The 18,716-nt window shown below is 42.0% G+C and overlaps 1 protein-coding gene across 10 annotated transcripts in view; it reads right to left on the bottom strand.

The window, feature by feature from the left end:
- ZNF462 (zinc finger protein 462) overlaps nucleotides 1–18,716 on the bottom strand; it is a 134,579-nt gene that overhangs the window by 79,040 nt on the left and 36,823 nt on the right. The window lies entirely within an intron of this gene.

Below are 18,716 nucleotides of genomic sequence, written 5' to 3'. Positions count from 1 at the left end.
ATGCCCCAAGCTGATAGGCTGCAAGTCCACGAATGGAAAAATTTCCAGCATCGGCAGATTTCTCGCGCTGAACTTGGCCAGATTAAGCACCAGCCAAAGAAAGAAAGTCAGACATAATAGGGATGATGCCCTTGACTTCATAACTTCAAAGAAAGGGAAAAAAAAACAGATAAACTTTTTCAAGCTTGATATTATATATCTTCAAACGCCATTTGTCAAGGAAACCCTGAATACTTCCAAAGTTTGAGCAGTTTCTGAATTGCTTGACTGAATTCAAATTTCTTGGTAAAGTTAATACTGATTTTGATTCTGGCTGGGACCCATTTTCTTTTTGAACCAGAACCTTCTCAGAAGTAAACAGGAGGCCTGTACGGAAGAAAGGACAAACTTCAGTCTTCATTAGCTGTTTTAATACTAGAAAATTGATGTTTCATCACCAAATGGTGAATGTGCATTGAATCTCGGAGTGGCAGTCACAAGAGATTTTATTGTGCATTTTCTTCTTCTATTATCTTAAGTGATATTGGGGTACACCTCCTTCCTCCCCCCCCCAAACAGTTTAGTTTTTTTTTCATGAGCTAAATGGTTATTTGCTTTTTACTACCTACCAATTATAACCTAACAGCTTCTCTAATCTAATTAGGTCATAAAATATTTCTCACGAGATTCTCAAACACGCAACTTCAGATGACAGTCCAGTTCCGAGTTTCAGGCTGCACCTTGGTACCCTCCATTTACATTAAGGCGACAGAAAGGCGTGGTTTGGAAGAATGGCTCCTAAGTCAGGACTTGCTCTTTTTCCATTTCTGCCCTTTACAAATGTGAGGTGCCTCCTTGGCCATAAAAAAAAAAAAAAAAAAAAAAAAAAAAAGGTAGCGAACCTGATTTAGAAAAAAGCAAAACTTGCCCAGCTACCTTTGTTCTGTTGTTTACGGTGTGATTGAAAGATACAGAGAGTGTCCCAAGAACTCAATGGAGAGGCTCACCGTTAAGAAGTTAAAAAATGTCCTATAAGGCACAGTCCTGCTTCTCGTCACCTACATCCTGCATGGAGATACCCAGTTATTATCTTAATGAGTTACTTCACTGAGCTCGCTGCAAACTCTATTGAGTTGCTGTAATCTAGAACCAGATGCCCAAGAACTAAAGTCATAAGCCACATCTTTCTCTACTTTTACTGCATAGGAAACGTTCTCTACTTGTATTGTAAAAGGGCAATGACTTCTGCAGGAGGAGGAACATCTAGTGATATGTCAAAGCAGTGCAAGGCACTATGGCAGGATTTTCTCTGAAAGAATGCTCCTGCTGATACCGCCTGCTAAAATAACTTCTGGCAAGTCCAGCTCTGGACCGCCTGAGCTTGCAGAGTGAGACACAGCTATTTACCTCCTCTTCTTCCACCCAGCAATTTATCCCTTTTTTTCCCCCCAATAAACACACAAACGGTGCACCAGAGTCTTTGCAGCTAACTCAGTCTCCATATTCCCAGCTCCACCAGCTTTTATGTCCCAGCCGCCCCAACCCAACGTGTGTGGAAGAGGTTGCTATCAGCTCTGGATCAAATTACAGCCGTCCCGGAGGCCCCACCCCACTTCTCCTTTCGCCTAGCCCATTAGACCTGAAAACAAATTTTTCCATAGTGCAGACGACTCCTCCTGCATTTAGAACACTTCACAGAAGGGGGAAAAAAAAAAAAAAAGAAGCAAGCAGATCATCCAGTGTGTGCTCCCCACCCCCACCCCAGCTTAGTCCTTTCATCTCCGCCAAACAAGCCACAGCTCTGCTGAATGTGTTTATCACACTTTGAAGAGATAGGAGCCCCTGCGTCACTCGAGCTCTAAGACTCACTAAGCTGCCCTAGTCCTCTGGGCTTTAGGTGCGGCCATTTTAGCTCAGGGCTGCTCCTCCGAGCACGACATGGCTTCTCTGGGGTGCTGCTGGGCGGGCTCTCAGGATGAACAGGAGGGGAGCCGGCCTGGGCCCCCCCTCTGCTCCTCTCCTCCCAACAAAGAAGGAACTGTTTGCCTCCCTTCCCGAAAAAGCAGCACCTTTCTCCTCCTCGAATGTCATTCACCAGGATCTCCGAAGGTTCTTTTATCCCATGATTGATGGGCTGGGTCCTGAGTCCCAGCACAGCCCTGGTTATTGCAGGACAGTCCTGGACCAGACCCTGGGCTACAGCAGGATTTGGGGTGGGGGGTGGGGGTGAGGGTGGGCTGGAGGGGGGAACCTCCAGAATGCCTTGGCTTCTTGGGAGTTGTCCTTCCACACACAGAAGACATACCATCCGACTCTGCTTGCCAGATTCCAAAGTCTAATGACCTTTGTTAATCACCAGCCAGTCTGTCTGCATCAGCAGACCCTGCCAACAGGCACACCCTTCAACACAAAGGCTGTAGCTATTCCTTTTAAAAGAGGTTCTCTGAAAGCTCCATTGTGTAGCCGAGAGGAAAACAAAATCTCTTCCCTTCAAAACTTCAAGCCTTTAGAAATAACGCAACAAAAGGCTTTCTGCTGGGTGTCTTTTGGGAAGCTGGAGCCTAATTTGCACAACATCAACCCCCCAAAATGACGGATCTGCCCATGGAAAAAGCAGGGCACCTTCGGCATGAAGTCATCCACCCGAGATGAAACTCATCTCTCTGCACGGTTCTCTAACATCTTGGTGCCTTCCAAGGCTGTTATCAAGGATTCAAACTTCGCTGGATGCAAACACAAACCAACCGTCTCCTTGTTCCGCTACAAAGGAGATTAAAGGGTTAGGAGATCAGAAAAAAAAAAAAAAAAAAGCCACTGATTTGGAAAAAGAAGAGATGATGAAAGTGATTTGCTAATGGGTTCTAGCTTTAATGTTGCAGACTCTACCTCAAAAATAGCTCAGAGCCTTAGAAGAGGTTAATCTCCAGGCTGCCGAGAGAACCAGCGTCAGGTACCCACTGAATGGCCTTCAATCTGAGTCCTGAAATGAGGATGTAGCCTCCGCTGAAAGCCATTTTGTCTTTGTGCGCACATTTCTCCTGGAGACACTGACAGGAGAAGAAAACAGAAATTGCCAGCATGGCCTTAACAATCAAAGACACAGAAGCCTGATGTGTTTATGAGACTGAGGGTGTACACACGGGCCAGAAGCGACAGGAGGAGGAGGAGCCGGGAACAGGGGAGGAGAGAGACAAAGAAAACTGGACCTGAGGATGACCCATCCATCAACCCGAGCATGTTTTTGCAGCAGATGGTAATCCTCTGAGAAACCGACAACAAAGATGGGAGCAAAGATGAGAAATACGCTCTCGCATATTGGACTGTTTCATCAACCGAGAAAGAACAGCAACCCTAAAAGGCTAAACGAGACACTGATCTGCTACCAAAATCATCACTGAAAGTGAAAAGCCTTGATCTCTTCTCAACGTGCTTTTTTAAAAAATACTACTTTGATAATGAGATTAGCCGTATCTTCTTCCCCCACTGACCAAATCAGCAAAATCAAAAGCAGAAGAGGAAGCTTCTGAACTACCGAGAAAGAAAGAAATGCTGTTTCAAAAGGTCATGAGATGCATCTCCAAATCACTCGGGCACCACCCCCTGCCCCTATCTCCTATTCCCAGTGCAACCACTCCAGGCCCCTCAGGGTCAATCAGGTGCTGGAGGACTAGACTCAACATCACCATGGTGATGGTGCCTTAGCAGGCAGATGAAGATGGGTTTGTTCTCGAATAATCTGGCACCTAAGTCCTCCTAATGCAAACCCCCTAGACCATCCTAAGGATTCACTCCTCTTCAGGACCACTGATTACCAGTTGTTGGATTGTTCCATTGACATATATAGTTTGGGTTTTCCAAAGGTGGGGTTTTGATGGGAAACCTAAAACCCAACTTTCCCTATTCGACGAACTCTTGAAGGCATATTTCAAGAAAATCCAGATATCTTGTTAAACACCTGGAATATACACAGGAGAATGGGGGAAGGGAAGGGATGGCCACAGGCTGCTCTTTTTCAATCTGAAGGACATCAACATTCACTTCTACCCTCTGCCCGCCCACTTTCTATGCTCAGAATTCCAGGGGTCATGATGCGTCCATTTTTCTGCCACAAAGGTGAAAGGGGACAATCCACGGTTTTCTCGTGTGACCTTCCAACTCACGGCCCAGACACGACTGGAGAAGGGAGTGCCCTTGGTGTTTGAGGGAACTCTCACAGTCCAGCCACCACCAACCCTCACCCCAGTCAGCTCGGCCAGCACTGTCCCTCCCCTAAGCTGGCATGGCCCAGAAGCACCAACATGGTCTTCAACTCAAAATCCCAACCATCTCCGAATTCAAACGCGCAGGCCTTGCCCGGACCTAATCTGTTCTCTAACCGGACTGTGGACCAGAAATAAAGTTGTGAAGCACCACGGGAACAGGCATTCAGTAGCAACTAATTATAACCTTCAAAGCCTTGGAGAAATAGCACCAGAAACACCGGCAGGTGTTCCTCTGTCCACTCCAGAAATCTCGTTTCACTTGTGAGACACTGAACTCCCCAGTTCTCCTGCAACACGATTCTCAGAGAAGGTTTTAGTTATTTAGCATCTTTCTTACTTTCCTTTCTTATGAATGGGAAAACCACTGGTCCAAGGACAGGCAGTGGAATGCATAAACTTTGGAATAGTTCAGCTAGAAAAACAGAAACATCAGGAACTTCAAGATCATTCCACCGATGTATTTGCAGATCGGAAACTGTTGATAGGACGAGGTCGGGGAGTTGTGGGGTGTGTTGGGAGGTGAACACTTCTAACTGCAAGCCCCAGGAGCATGGTTTGGGACGAAAGAGGAATTTGCAAGCTGAGGATGAAAAACGAGCGGGAGGGGAATCACTGACTAATCCGCTTGTGAATGTGGGCTGCTACGCTTAGCAACAAGGCATGTTCTACATCACTACTTATCATTTACACTTGTCATGGTCCAAGTGGGAGTTCTAATAATTTAAAAATCATTTAAAGCATCTTTGCAAACAGTCCTGGATCAAGAAATCGAGCTAAAATCTCCTTTTTTGTGAAAAGGAACAGTAGTTACAGAATCAAGTTTACAAATGCAAATACAGAACACACACACACACACGCACATATGCCATGAGGTGCTTGGCCCTTGTACATACGTATGTACATGCCTTCATGTATGTATATATGAAATAAGTAATTTTCTTGATTTAATCTGAACTCAAGATACAGGCATGTACCCTCCAGATTGAAAAGGAGTTCTGTTAGAACACTTCTGAATTAAGTGCAAATGGCATATATACTATTCCCATGTTATAGGGATAAAAATAAGCCAACAAAGAACGTCCCACCACAAGCTACCTCCATCCATCTCACAACATTTGGTACAACTATAGATCCTGGCTCACCATGTGGTGTCTTCAAATGTCCTATCCAATGTTTACACTGTTCGCTACATGATCTAAGCAGTTCTGTGCACTCTTGGCAATTCACCACCCTAATGAAAGGTCTAACATATCAGGGAGGATAAATAATTAAGGAATTCAGAAGGGAGACACAGCTGTTCTTCAAAACCAAATTTACACAAGAGAAAGGATTAATCTGCCATCACATATGTAACCCCCCAACATGCTACTGTATTGAAACAGTAGCGGAGAAATAGCCTGAGACCCTGCGTCCTGCCCATGCCCGTGGGTGGCCTCGGTTCCATGTGGTCAGCCTGGTCTACCTCTGGGACCTTGTATGTAAGCACAGAGTCTGAAGCAGGCAATCTGCTGACTAATAACCCAGTCACCCTCTGGCCAAGGATGCTAGTCTTCGGGTTCTCTCTTTTTTAGGTTTATTCTCCTGAATAAAGTTTTCAAGCTTTACAGAGCATGTTGGAGTAATATTTCCCAACAGATGCCTTTGGGATCTTTAGTAAAATGAGATGATCTAATCCAAATGACCAAAACAAAACATCATATATGGAAAGAATAAGCCATTCTGGCTGAGGGACCTGTCCTGAAGCAGGTTGTGAATGTCTAATACAGAAAGAGAGAGTACATACCTCCTGGAGAATTCACGCATTCCTTTGCAATGATATAAGGCTAACTGAGGCCAACAGGCCAATAGGCAGCCTGCCAGCTCTCCTGTCCTCAGGAAAGGAAGCGTGTGATTTGAACAAGGAGATAAAAGAGGAGAGAAGGGACTAGAAAAGAAAGGGAGGAAACAGGCTGGTATCTCAGGAGCTCTGGATTTCATTGTCCGTGAAGGGGAATCTGCAGTTCACTAGATAACTCCAGCTCTACGAAGCACCCTGACAGTATTCTCCCTGAGAAACAAAACAAAACCAAGACGCCTCCTCCCGCTGAAATTCCCAAAACGCAACCCTGACGTGAGATCCCAGATCATCTTGTTCTTTCCAATGACGGGAAACCCTTCTTCGGGTGGAATGAGTTCTCTGAAATGTCATGGCTCCATGAGCAAGTTCCCTGCAAACTCTGAAGCCATTCTGGCCTGAGCCTTGAGAACGAGAGAAGACTGACCTCTCTCCTCTAGAGCCAAACCTCACCCAAAAGGCAGAGACAGAAAACCGCGGTGTTCCTTCCTAGACTCCTCAGCATGCTGGCTGCGTTTCCACAGACACTTTGCACACTACCAGAACGCTCATTATAAAAATTGTAAAATTAAAGGGAAGTAGCAGATACGCTGCTGGGTCTTCATTACAGAACTGATTGCGACGCAGAGTAAGCAGAAGCTGCATTGGCATCTTCCACATCGCAAGGGACCACACCGTGTGCACTGAGTAGCTCCTCTGTGGGTTTGAGGGCTTCACCATCTCAGGCCTTGGGCACATCTTCACGGCCAGAGCTGTTCCTGGCACAGGAGGCCTGGCCAGCCACACAAAGCCTGAATTCTACAGTTCCACTGAATGGATCCAGAAACCATTTTAACAACTTACCTTGCTCTCTGTGACCTTCTGAGGAAAACACCAAAAACAAAACATGACATACGGTTGAGAGTCTAAGAAAGTCTTACCAAAACTTCTTTTATTTGGGGAAAAGCCCACAAAAATCCCACCCTGCTGCCTCTGAGATGTGCGCATTGCCTTGTGTTTGTGGTTTGCTCAGAAAACTCAAGACAAGTCACTTCGTGTAGACGAGAATTGTCCCGAGTCTGCCTGTATCTGTGATACACGAGGCCCCCCACCCAGGCAACGCGATGACCTCTCCGATAATTTCTTATATTTGACAAAAATGATTACACAAGGCTGGCACCTGGTCTGTCTGTCTCTCTCCACACTATGGTTCCTGATCTAACTACGTCATCAGGATGCAAGCCCTAAGCAGACTGCTTTCTGGAAAGGTAAACCATGACTGGGCTTGCGTGAATCACGAACTCTTTCAAGCTCTCCTACCCAAGGAGGCTGTGATTTATTTTTTTCTTCTCTTGGCCTCCGACGCTAGCAGAAGCCAGCAGAAAGTGGTCCTTCCCCTTTATTCAACTAACCAACTGGCACATTCAGACTCAACTGGTTGTCCCGCCCCTGCTCTGAGTAAAATAGAAAAACACCCTATGTGTTTATGTGTGGAACTGGCAGATAACCCAAGAATTAGGAACATTTTTTTTAAATGATAGCTAAGGAATGTCTTTTCCCTTGCAATCTCCAATCTACTTTCAGCAAGTAAGATTACTCCTAAAACCTGTGCACCTCAAGAACTTCTAAGCAGAAAGTTCAGACACTTGTCTGCCAACACAACAGCAGAATTTATCACCATGTGAAAACACTGCAGGGGCTCAGGTCCTTGGCCAAGCCCCACATTCCATTAATCCTTAATGATAAATCTCACCCTGCCCAACAAACTTAGGTTTTTCAGCTTATTCACTATTGGGCTGCTCAGGGAAAAGGAAAAAAAAAAAAAAAAAAAAAGACAAGGATACAGAAATGTCTCTCCAGCAAGCAAAAGAATTTGTTCCCAGCAGGCGTGATGACTCTGCCTGCCACCTTCACCATGTGCAAGTCTTTCGAAGCCTTTACTTGGATCATTTTGCTAAATGACGAGATGAGACGATGCTGTTCAATGTTTTTGTACAAAGGGAGTGTTTTACAAGATTTTCTTCTCGTATTTTGAAAGATTTTTTTTTTCCTGACTTAATTCCTCCCTCACTTTTTATTATTATTCAGAGACAAATAATGGCCCAGTTTGGGATGGCTGAATCCTCCTTGTGCAAGTCTGGGCTCAAAGGTTCTCTCCTCCAAGGGGACTTCTCACAATCTATCTATTAGCCCGCTTTCCCTACCCCCATGAAATCCAGCCGCCGCTCCACAACGCTGACCACTCACCACGTTACTCTGCCTTGTAAATTCCCTCACTGTTGACATGACACCTGTTTGTCTGTGGTCTGCCTCCCTTTGCTAGGACATAAGCACCCTGAGAGCAAGCCCATGCCTGTCTATTTACACTGGTATCTTCAGCACTGGGCACAGTTCACAAGACGGGTACTCAGCAGATGTACTGAATGAACAAACGAATGAATGAATGAGAGATTCTGAATGACAGGATTCCAATCAAACATAAATAGACTGGTCAAGAGAGTTAGATTCTCCTAGTAACCCTATATTGTCATAGAGCAGTGGTCTCGACCAGGGGCAATTCTGCCCCCATCATCCCCAACCCCAGGGATTCTGGAGACATTTTTGGTTCTCACAGCTGGAGGCAGGTGTAGGGTGGTGCTATTGGCATCTAACAGGCAGAGGCCAAGAATGCTGCTAAAAATCCACAGCCTCCACAACAAAGAATGATCTGGTCCAAAATGGCAATAATGCCAAGGTTGAAAACCCTGTCACAAGTGGTCTCTAGGTATTTCCAGTCTCTGCAAATAAGCCACCTCCCTTTATAAGCTTTTCATGTGGTCCTGGCTGGGGAATCTCTGGACTAGATGATCAGTAAGTTCTCTTCCAGCTCAAAGACTATGACTCTATGGCTCAAAATGATTTTAGTAGCCTTCCTGTCATATGATAGCATAAGTTTTTAGTTTTATTTTTCTGATTGAGATATTTTACTAAAAATTTGTCATGAAAAATCCAAGATTAAGGCGTGTAACTGGACCGCCTTTCTTTAGTGATGAGCCCCCGGCACTGATGATAATCCAGCGGGCTTTGTGGGTAAGCGGTCAATGTCAGTAACAACGGTCAAGTCCTCCAGTTAGCACATGGCCTCCAACTCAAATTTCTGTGAAAAAACATGATGCACATTTTCCCCTCCCCAACATAGAAAATGATCTTCTCTCAAAGTGATGGGGCCCCAGGCTCCTCAAAAATCACTCTTCAGGGGATGAGTACTGTATTTCTTCTGGTTTTTCTATCCTCAGGGCCCAGCACAGGTCTAGCCCCGATGAGATGTGTGGTACCAAGGAGTGTACGCATGGCTGCTTTCCAGGAGGAAATTAACCTGTAGTACCAACTCAAACCAATTTAGGAACCTAAGCAAAGCCAGAATCTTCCATGAACAGAAAAACAAAACAGAACAAAACTTAGCATTCCCTATGTGACACCATGTCCACTTCAACTAGCGAAGACGCAGCACAGTGATGGGCTGGCTACTGGGATACTAAGAACTCCAAGTCCCCACTCGTCCTTGATATCTGGGTAAGTAGCCATCCCTTTTCCTCACCATCCAAGAGGAAGAGACTTGCTGCATCATTCTACCACGTACTTAAAACACTGCTAAGCTGCCCTGAACTGACGTGACACCTGGAATCATCACGTGGGGCTACATTTGAGACTATCTGGTTGCTTTCCCTCCACAAAAAAAAAAAAAAAAAAAAAAAAACTTTCAATTCTTATTTGCAAAGATTCTGGAAAGCCTGAGGAACAACTCTCCCCTAAAGCTCAAAACTGTATAAACCTTTTCAGTAGAGGGAAGTACGACATAATTAGGTAGGAGCAGACTTGTCTCCCCTTTGCTTCCCTGAAAAATATTGAAACAATATTATTTGTGCCTTCCTTAAGTCAAACAGAAGAATTCACTCCTAAACGTTAACTATGTAGAGATTCAAAACGTCCCACTCAAAGACCATGTCGTCCAACGCGGTCTGACATCTTCATCCTCAGAGAGAGAAACCGAAGGCTTCAGGAAAAATAACCTGCCCAAGGCTCCTGGAACATACTCTCTGAAGCCAGAAAAAAAAAAATCTGTTGAATTCCATAATTTGAGAAGGGAAATCGGCAGTAAAAACACTCTATAAATGTTATTCAGCTCATTAATAGCTATTCACACGTAAGAGTCCATGCCCCATATATTCTCACTAACAAGAGTCTGTCTTCACTGAGGACGCAGATTCCAGAACAACCCCCAGTGTCTCCTCTGCTCTGAATTCTACACTCAAGAGATTAACTGAAAAGGTGCAAAATCCAATCGTCTGCAGTTTGACTGTTCAAAGATCTTCTTAGGCACACAAGGCGGTGTGCGCGTGCTTTGCAAACACATTTGGAAGATGGAAAGTTGCTGACAAAAGGTATACACAGATGAACAAGAGCTATAACATTGTATTATCTTTCTTCAGACTCCAACCTCATGGCATCAGAACAAGGTTATGGAGTAGCTGTATGCCCGCCAAATCTACCCCAGGAGAAACATCGTCTTGTTTCTTCTGGAAAATGTGCACTGCCAACAAAGTTGCGGAAGAGGCTGGCTGAATGAGCCTTAGGGGGATCTGGAAATATCCGGGTCAGTTCATTTAAAACGGAAGGAGACAAGCAGTCAGTCCTACAAATGCCTGGCAAGGAAGCCGTCTCCTTGGGGCACAGCTAGTAAGCGACTCCGGTCAATAATTCTAGAATATTGTTGACACCGGATTTCACTTCAAATCACATACTGTGTTCTGAAACCAACCACAACTTGGAATATTTTACCACATTTACTAATATATTTATTTCATTTTTAAAATTTATTTTGTTTGTTTATTTTAATGGAGGTACTGGGGACTGAACCCAGGACCTCGTGCATGCTAAGCATGTGCTCTACCTCTGAGCTCTATCCCACTCCCCTGCTAATATATTTATTTATATGTATATTTACTTATCCCTTATTTATCTATATCCCTAGCAGATATCTGTATCCATCTGTTGGATATGAAAAGCTAAAAATTTCAAAAAAGCTAGCAATCATCTTTAACATTTTTAACATTCTCCATAAGGGTCTGTTAGGAAAGAGTCCCTTATCATAGTGAAAAGAATGGAAGATGCTGAGATCCCCGTGTTTGTCCACGTTCTTCTCCCTGTAGGATACTTCTAACCTACATCCTGAAGACCCACGTAATTCCCACCCTTTAAGAAAATGATTCTCAAAGAGGGGTCCCGGGACCAGCAGCATAAGCATCACCCAAGAACTCATTAGGGATACAGTTTCTCACATTCCACTCCAGACCGAGGGAGTCAGAATCGCTGGGGGTGGGGCCCAGCAGTCCATATTTTAACAAGTCCTCAGGATGAGAGTGATGCCCACTCAGGTTGTCAGAGCAAGCTCAATTCTCCTTTCCAGTCCCTGAGACCACCAGCAAGGAAGCTGAGTCCCCTTCTCCCTCGCTCTGGGAACCCTACTTAGAAGCACTGTTGATTGAATGAATACGATAATAGCTATGCAGTTTTTAAAGAGCCTAGGAGAGGACTAATGTTTGCAAATACCTCACTTCTTATTTAGCAATTAATGCGAAAATACTAAGTTGCAGGATCCAACCCTAGAAGCTAATAAGAGCACACTCATAAAAGACAGAGTTAATATCCGTGAAAGAGTGAATATTGTGGCCAATCCAATGCCGATACTGACAGTCATCTTCCTTAATGATTTCAGAACAATTCATGACATGGTGTCCTTGATATTTCTAAAGTGAGAAGTCCACAAAGGAAAGAACTGGAGCATTTCATCCAGAAAATGCTAAGAGTTAGCTAAATCCTCAGGACCCTAGACTCTTCCATGACAGCAGGCTTTTGTGATGAACAAAACTCTTGTTAGAAAATACCTCCAAACTTGGAGTGGTTATTTGTTTATCACACTAAACCTGCAGCGAACAGTTAAGTCCACTGTACGAATCAACATCTGAAAACACAAATGTATTCAGAAATCCCCACAAGAAGGATATGTGCTTCCAAGGATATAAGCTAACCAAGGGACCTGCAGAAAAAACGGCGGCTAATTGTCTCAAACTGTGAGCAAAGGCTTGGCTGAAAGAAAAGACAGAGGAAAATATAAACAAAGGAAAAAAAAAAAAAAGTTTGGCCACACCAAACCAGCAGATCTATGGGACTCTCAAATTAAAAACAGGACTTAAAATTTAGATTGAAACTTAGAATCACAGAGTTCAGAGATAATATTCATCAACTGTGTCCTACACGTAGGCACTGAACCAGGACCTGTGTAGATTGCTGGAGGCCACAGAAGAAAGACGAACCATCAAGACCCAAACCCAGGTTCGAAAAGAAGAATTAAGCAGGAGATTTCAAGAGTTATTATTATTACTCTTGTTACTTGGGGGCCAAGGGAAAATTCTGAGAGTGATGTTCTAATTGAAGATAAGTACATTAGAAAAAAATGAACTGAAGCCAAAAAAAAAAAAAAGTGACAGAAAGAAACATGGCATGGAAAAGACCAATGAACAATCTATTTTGAAAGAACAGGGCACAGAAGAAAATTCTATACAACAATTAACAGAGATACTATAAAAGAAGAGATCAAAGATAAGATGATAAGACATCAGACTGAGATAAAAGAGAAGCTGGCAGTTGAAGAAAGAAACTGACAACAAAAATAATATCACGGCAGAACCAATAAATATGTTAAAGTAATAAGAGGTAAAATCCACAAACCAAAAACAAAGCTGATGATGTGGAAAAGTCTTCAAAAACCTGCACAAAATGCAGAGGAAAAGGACAAGAAGATGAAAGCAAGTAGAAAAGATGACAGATAAGAGGGTTTGAAAACAGAGATCCAACACAGAGATAAAAGGAATTAGAAGTAGATAGTAAAACAAAATACGCTCAAATCCGTGATGGAAAATGACTTCCTTGAAATAAGGGAATATCTCTGTGTTCCAGGAAAAAGGAACAGAGAATCATCAAAACTGAGACATCTTGGTAAAGTTATAGAATTCATAAGGTAAACACTGAATGCTATAAAATCAAGAAATTTAAAAATTAGTCAACTGGAGGGGAAAAGTCAGCCTCAGACTTCTTCACAGCAACATCCAAGGATAGAAAGCAGTGAAGAGATGTCTACAGAGGTTTGGGAACAAGAGCAAGATCAGAGTATTCATTTCCCAACCAAATTCGCAACCATGTCTCACAGTAATGACAACACATTTTTCAATAAGCACAGTCAGGGAATGCGGCATTTACTGACTCTCCTCCAAAATGTATTCAGTGATGCAATGCATCCAACCAAGAGAAGGTTCAAAATCGAGATCTCAATAATGGGGAATTTAGGAGGGAGGGTGTAGCTCAAGTGGTAGAGCACATGCTTAGCATGCCTGAGGTCCTGGGTTCAATCCCCAGCACCTCCCCTAAACAATAAATAAATAAACAAACCTAATCACCTCCCCTCACCATAAAAAGAAAAAAAAAAAAAAAGAATGGGGAATTTAGAGGTAAACAGAGGATATGAACACTGAATCCACTTACATTTAGAAGGAAGACTGATCCGTTTATAGTAACTGTAAAACATAATTACGGTCCCTTAAAGGGAATAATTATAATAACAGTAGATTATTCCATAAAATAACAATAAACTTATATAGAATTGGGAAAAATCCTCAAGCATAACAAAAATAAAGAGGTGGGGGTGAAGAGGCATATAAGCGGGAGAAAATTCTCAGAGGACATAAATACTCGATAATACTTCCTTCTGAAGTTACTAAATAGAGGTATTAAAGCACATTAAAGTTAAAAATTTAATTCATAATAAAAATAAAAATAGACTTTATAGCCTTTAATTTTTTTTGATCAAAGAAAACACAGACCATGTAGTAAAAGACAGAAAACAAAGGAAAGCGCATAGAAATAAACAAGAATGTACAAGAAATTAATCAAGTACATATGTTAAATCAGTAAAAGTAAATTGGACAATTCCTCCCATGGAAAATATCCTCAGAGTAGATTCGAAAACAAATTCTAATTGCATTTTTTTTCTACAAGAGACACACATACAGCAAAATGATACAACCTTGAATGTAATAAGATGGTTAAAAGTATATCAAGAAAAGTAGGGATCTTGATAAATATTATTCATGGTTAAATTCAAGATAAGAAAGCTTGTAAGCTTATCCTTAAACTTTTGTAAAAGCAGAAATAGAAAATAACCACAGATGTGAAGGAAAATAAATTTCAATTTTAAAAGTTTAAAGATGAAGACTTAACAATGCAAAAAAGTACAATCCACAATGAAGACTGATCATGAATATTTATGATCCCTGCAACAGCACTAAATAGATAAAGAAGTAAAAAAGGCAATGCAAGAAGAAATAGACATAAGCACTTAATATGTTGCATGGAGAAAGATAACTAAGGATAGAATTAACAGAACAGAACTGAGTTGAGACACATTTCAAATTCTACATCCTGGAAGTAGAAAACACATTTTCATTTCAAGCAAGTGTGGGACATTTACAAAGGTTTTCAGGTGCCCATGGAGGTTTACAAGCATCTATAATGCCATAATTAAGAGATAATAAACCACAAATAGAAAAACAAAAAAGGTCTATCATTTTTATTTACACTGCCACAAAACTAAGGGAAAAAAGGAAACAAAAAATTCCAAACACTTGGAAAAAGATTTTTAAAATTTTCTAAACAAGTTCTGGGATAACCTGAAACAAAAACTTAACTGCAAATTGGGACTTTGAAAATGTTATGTATGTAAAATGTGGAATTTGGTAAAAGCTGTACTTGGAGGAAATTTCAAAGCTATGAAAATTATAAATCAAGAAATACTTCTTATAAATCAAGAAATAATAATACTAAATGAATTAAACACCTAACTCAAGTAAGAAGAAAAAGGAAGAAAAGTGGAAAGAAGATTGAAAATCAGGAATCAAAAAATCAAAAAACAGTAAAACTGACCAAGTAACTACTTATTTTGTTAAATATAATTCTGTGCAAAATTAAATAGAAAAAAAAAAAGAAAGAAAAAAGAGGGGGATGGCAAAACACAAAAATAAAAAAATTAAAAATAAGCAGAAAATATCTAAAAATGTAAAGAAAAATAAAATGACTTCAAAATTACTATGTACAACTCACAGTAATATTTGTAAACCTAAATTCATAGACAATTGTTTAGAAACACATGTATTACCAAAATTAATCCAAGAAAAGAGTCAACCCATTCAAAGAAGACTCAGTACAGAAGTCTTCAAAAACTCAGTACATCGGATGCTTTTCAAAGTGGTCCAAAGTCTAAAGCCTAAGAGTTTCGACAATGTTGAAAGTGTAACACAGATATCAAAGCTTATCCCCAAACAATATATAATAATAATAAAAGCAGACCAATGCACTTACAAACATTGAGGCAAAAATTCACAATAAAGTCCAGGTGCACATTAAAGGGATATCATTCTATGATCAAGTGAGGTTCATTGCAGGCAGTACTTATAAAAGAAAATCTACACTGTATTAGAAAGTCAAAGGAGAAAAAGGTAATTTGATCAGTTCAGAGAGGCTGCATAGCATCTGATGAAATAACAGAACCATTTCTAATAAAACTGTTTGAATAAGATACATCTATATATACATATATAAAACTCAGCATTACACTTAATGATAAGATTATAAAAATTCAAGTCAAAAACCAGACAAGGTTCTCCACTATTACTTAGCATTGTGGAAATCTTAGCCTATGCATTTGTACAAGAAAATAAAGTAAGAGAAATGATAATTGGAAAAGAGAAGATAAAAATCTCTAAAACTTATAAAAGCAAGTTACCTGAGCGTGGGCCCGGGTGAACACTTCCACATTCTGCTTAATGGTTTAAAATTTCTTCAACATGACTTTATTACTGTAACATTTAACACAATCATCAAATGTGAGGCACTGAAGTGATCTGGCAAGGTGTATTTTTATCAATGGCTTGTACTTCAGGTTACTAAGAATGTTGACTCTTGGGCCAACTCTGGCATTCTTTTTCCTAACCTATCTGAGACTCTTCGATACCTCCTTAAGTTAAAAATCTCAGATGATTTCTATCCAGCGATTTTAGGAACTCCAGCCTTAAGGTTATAAAGGTAATTTTTAATTGATTATATTCACATATAATCAATTCTCGAGCAACAAGTTGTTCTACCCATGCCTTGAGAAGTCTTTTAGTTCTGTGAAAAGAAGAGCTATAAATAAACTCTATCACCTCCCTAAAGAAATTTAAGCAAGTGGAGGGAAAATGGAGGGAAGAGACTCCTAAAAACCAATTTAAGAAGCCCAACCCATTGTCTTTCCCTCATAACCATTAGGAAAAATCTCAGCCTTGGATCTGTCTAAATTAGTGTTCTCTCCCTCTACTCTTAGGTTGGTATCCCTGCAAATTCACAGTTTTAAGTCTACCCAGTAATCTGATGTCTACCTGTCTTCCATTCTTCCCTGCATCTAACTGAGAAGAGGGCTCCATCTTCTGTCTGCCCTTCCCTTCCTCAGCCCTGTGGGTTCCTATCCTTTCCCTCTTCTCTTGCCCAGAGTGGAAGGCACGCTCCATCCACTCCCTCTGATCTAAGACTTGGGGTCTTGCTCAGTCCTCTCCTGTCTCACCTGGGAGCCCACCTGGCCGCCCACCTGGCCTGCATTTTCAATTTCTTTCTGACTAGTAGCTAGAAGGAAACACCACCGCCCCAACACACACACACACACACACACACACACACACACACACACCCCTTCATGTCCCCCTGGCCTACCTTCTCCCCTGGGAAAACTATATAGGTACAGTCAAAAGCCACCTAGGGTTGAATCTCAACTCTGTGCCTTATGAGCTATATGAATTCTTGATAATTTTTTAAATTCTCCAAGCCTCTATTTCCTCATCCATACAAAGAAATCCACATTTAATAAGGCTGTCGCGTGGAATAATCTGGGTAACGAACATCAAGCACTTGGCATGGTATCTGGCGTATAGGAAGACTTAACTGTAATTGCCCTAATTACCATTAATTCCCCCTTTTCACAGACAAGCTGCTTTTAGGCTCCTTACTTCTCCTTCGGTCCTCGACATCTGGCGTTTGTAACTACCATTCTCCAAAAACAAACCATGGTCAGGAACGACCTTCTTAGAACCCATGAAAGAAAACTTTTACTCCTTAATTAACTTAACCATGACTTCTGCACCACTCTCCACCACAGCCCATTTTCTCCTTTAAATAACTCTCTTCCCTGGATTCTTCCCTATGATTCTCTCCAGTGGGATGGGACCCCTTCTCCCAGAACCACCAACCTGCATTCAGCCTTCAGTCTCAGTTTAGACCAGAGTTTCTCAATCTCCGTACCACTGACCTCTAGGGCCAGATAACTGCTGTGGAGGGCTGTCCTGGGCACTGTGGGATGTCTGGCAGCATCCCGGGCCGGTACCCAAAGATACCAGTAGCATCTCTCTCCATTCACTTCATTACCTCCAGTGGTGACAACCAGAGCGTTTCCACTGGTCTCACTGGAGACATTAGGGGGAAAAACTTCATCCCCCGCTGAGAACTACTTTCTCCAGAAGACCCTGCCTGACACCCCAGGGCTGGGCTGAGACCCTTCCTAGGTGTTCCTGAAGCTCTCAGGCCTTTTTCACAAGCACTGTCTGCCTAACTGCCTGTCTCTTCACACTAGAGTGTGAATTCCTTGACAGCAGGGACTTTTGTGTGATTCAACCTCAGCTCTGGCCAGTATCTGGAAACCACACACTCGTCTTTCTCTGCCTGAAAACAGATTTATTATAAGACATACTTTAATATAGATTTTCAAGGGGAAAAAAAAAACCCCATGCACACTAAATATAAACTTTGATTGTAACATGCATCCTTTTTGAGAAATGTACAAATGGTGGGGAAAAGCATGTCTCAGTAGCTAGGAAATAAGGAATCACTCTGAACTGATGGACTGAATGTGCGTGTGTGTGGGCATGCGTGTGTGTGCGCGCACCCACATGTGCATGGCAGGGGTCGGGGCAGGGAATGTTAGTGGAGGAGCTGAGGGTCAGAACTAGAGAAAAGCTTTGGCCTTAGTCCCACGTGGCCATGAGTTAGAAGACTGACCTGCGGCTGGAGGCTACTCCAAGGTAGACCAGCAGGATCTTTCTGCTGGCCTAGTTCTCTCTGTATTCTCAGGTCCAGGTCATCTCAAGCATAAGTCGTCTCCTTCCTAATCTCAGTGCTGTCCATGTCTTAAGACTTCCTGGCCGATGTGGGATTCTGGAACTTAATGACACACTTCTACCTTCATCCTCCTTTTCTCATCTCCTTGTGCACATTATGATGCTCCCTTACACTGTCCCTGCCTCTGGCAATGAAGTTTCAGACACAGAAGAATGTCCTTACAAAATACCATTTTCACTCATAAAACATTGCTGTAGTCTAGGAGGCTGGTATATATTGGAGGGATGAGAAATGTCAGGATTGAAAAGAACGAACTGGCCTCCAAACAGTTTATTTCTATAGAATTACTCAAAAAAAAAAAAAAAAGTCTTTGAAGACCCACATATCACAGAAGACTGAGGTCACTGACGGTCAAGTTCAGCATAGCATAG

This window comes from Camelus bactrianus, chromosome 4 (assembly GCF_048773025.1).
Source record: "Camelus bactrianus isolate YW-2024 breed Bactrian camel chromosome 4, ASM4877302v1, whole genome shotgun sequence".
Lineage (NCBI taxonomy): Eukaryota > Metazoa > Chordata > Mammalia > Artiodactyla > Camelidae > Camelus > Camelus bactrianus.
This window is presented reverse-complemented; position numbering and strand designations above follow the sequence as displayed.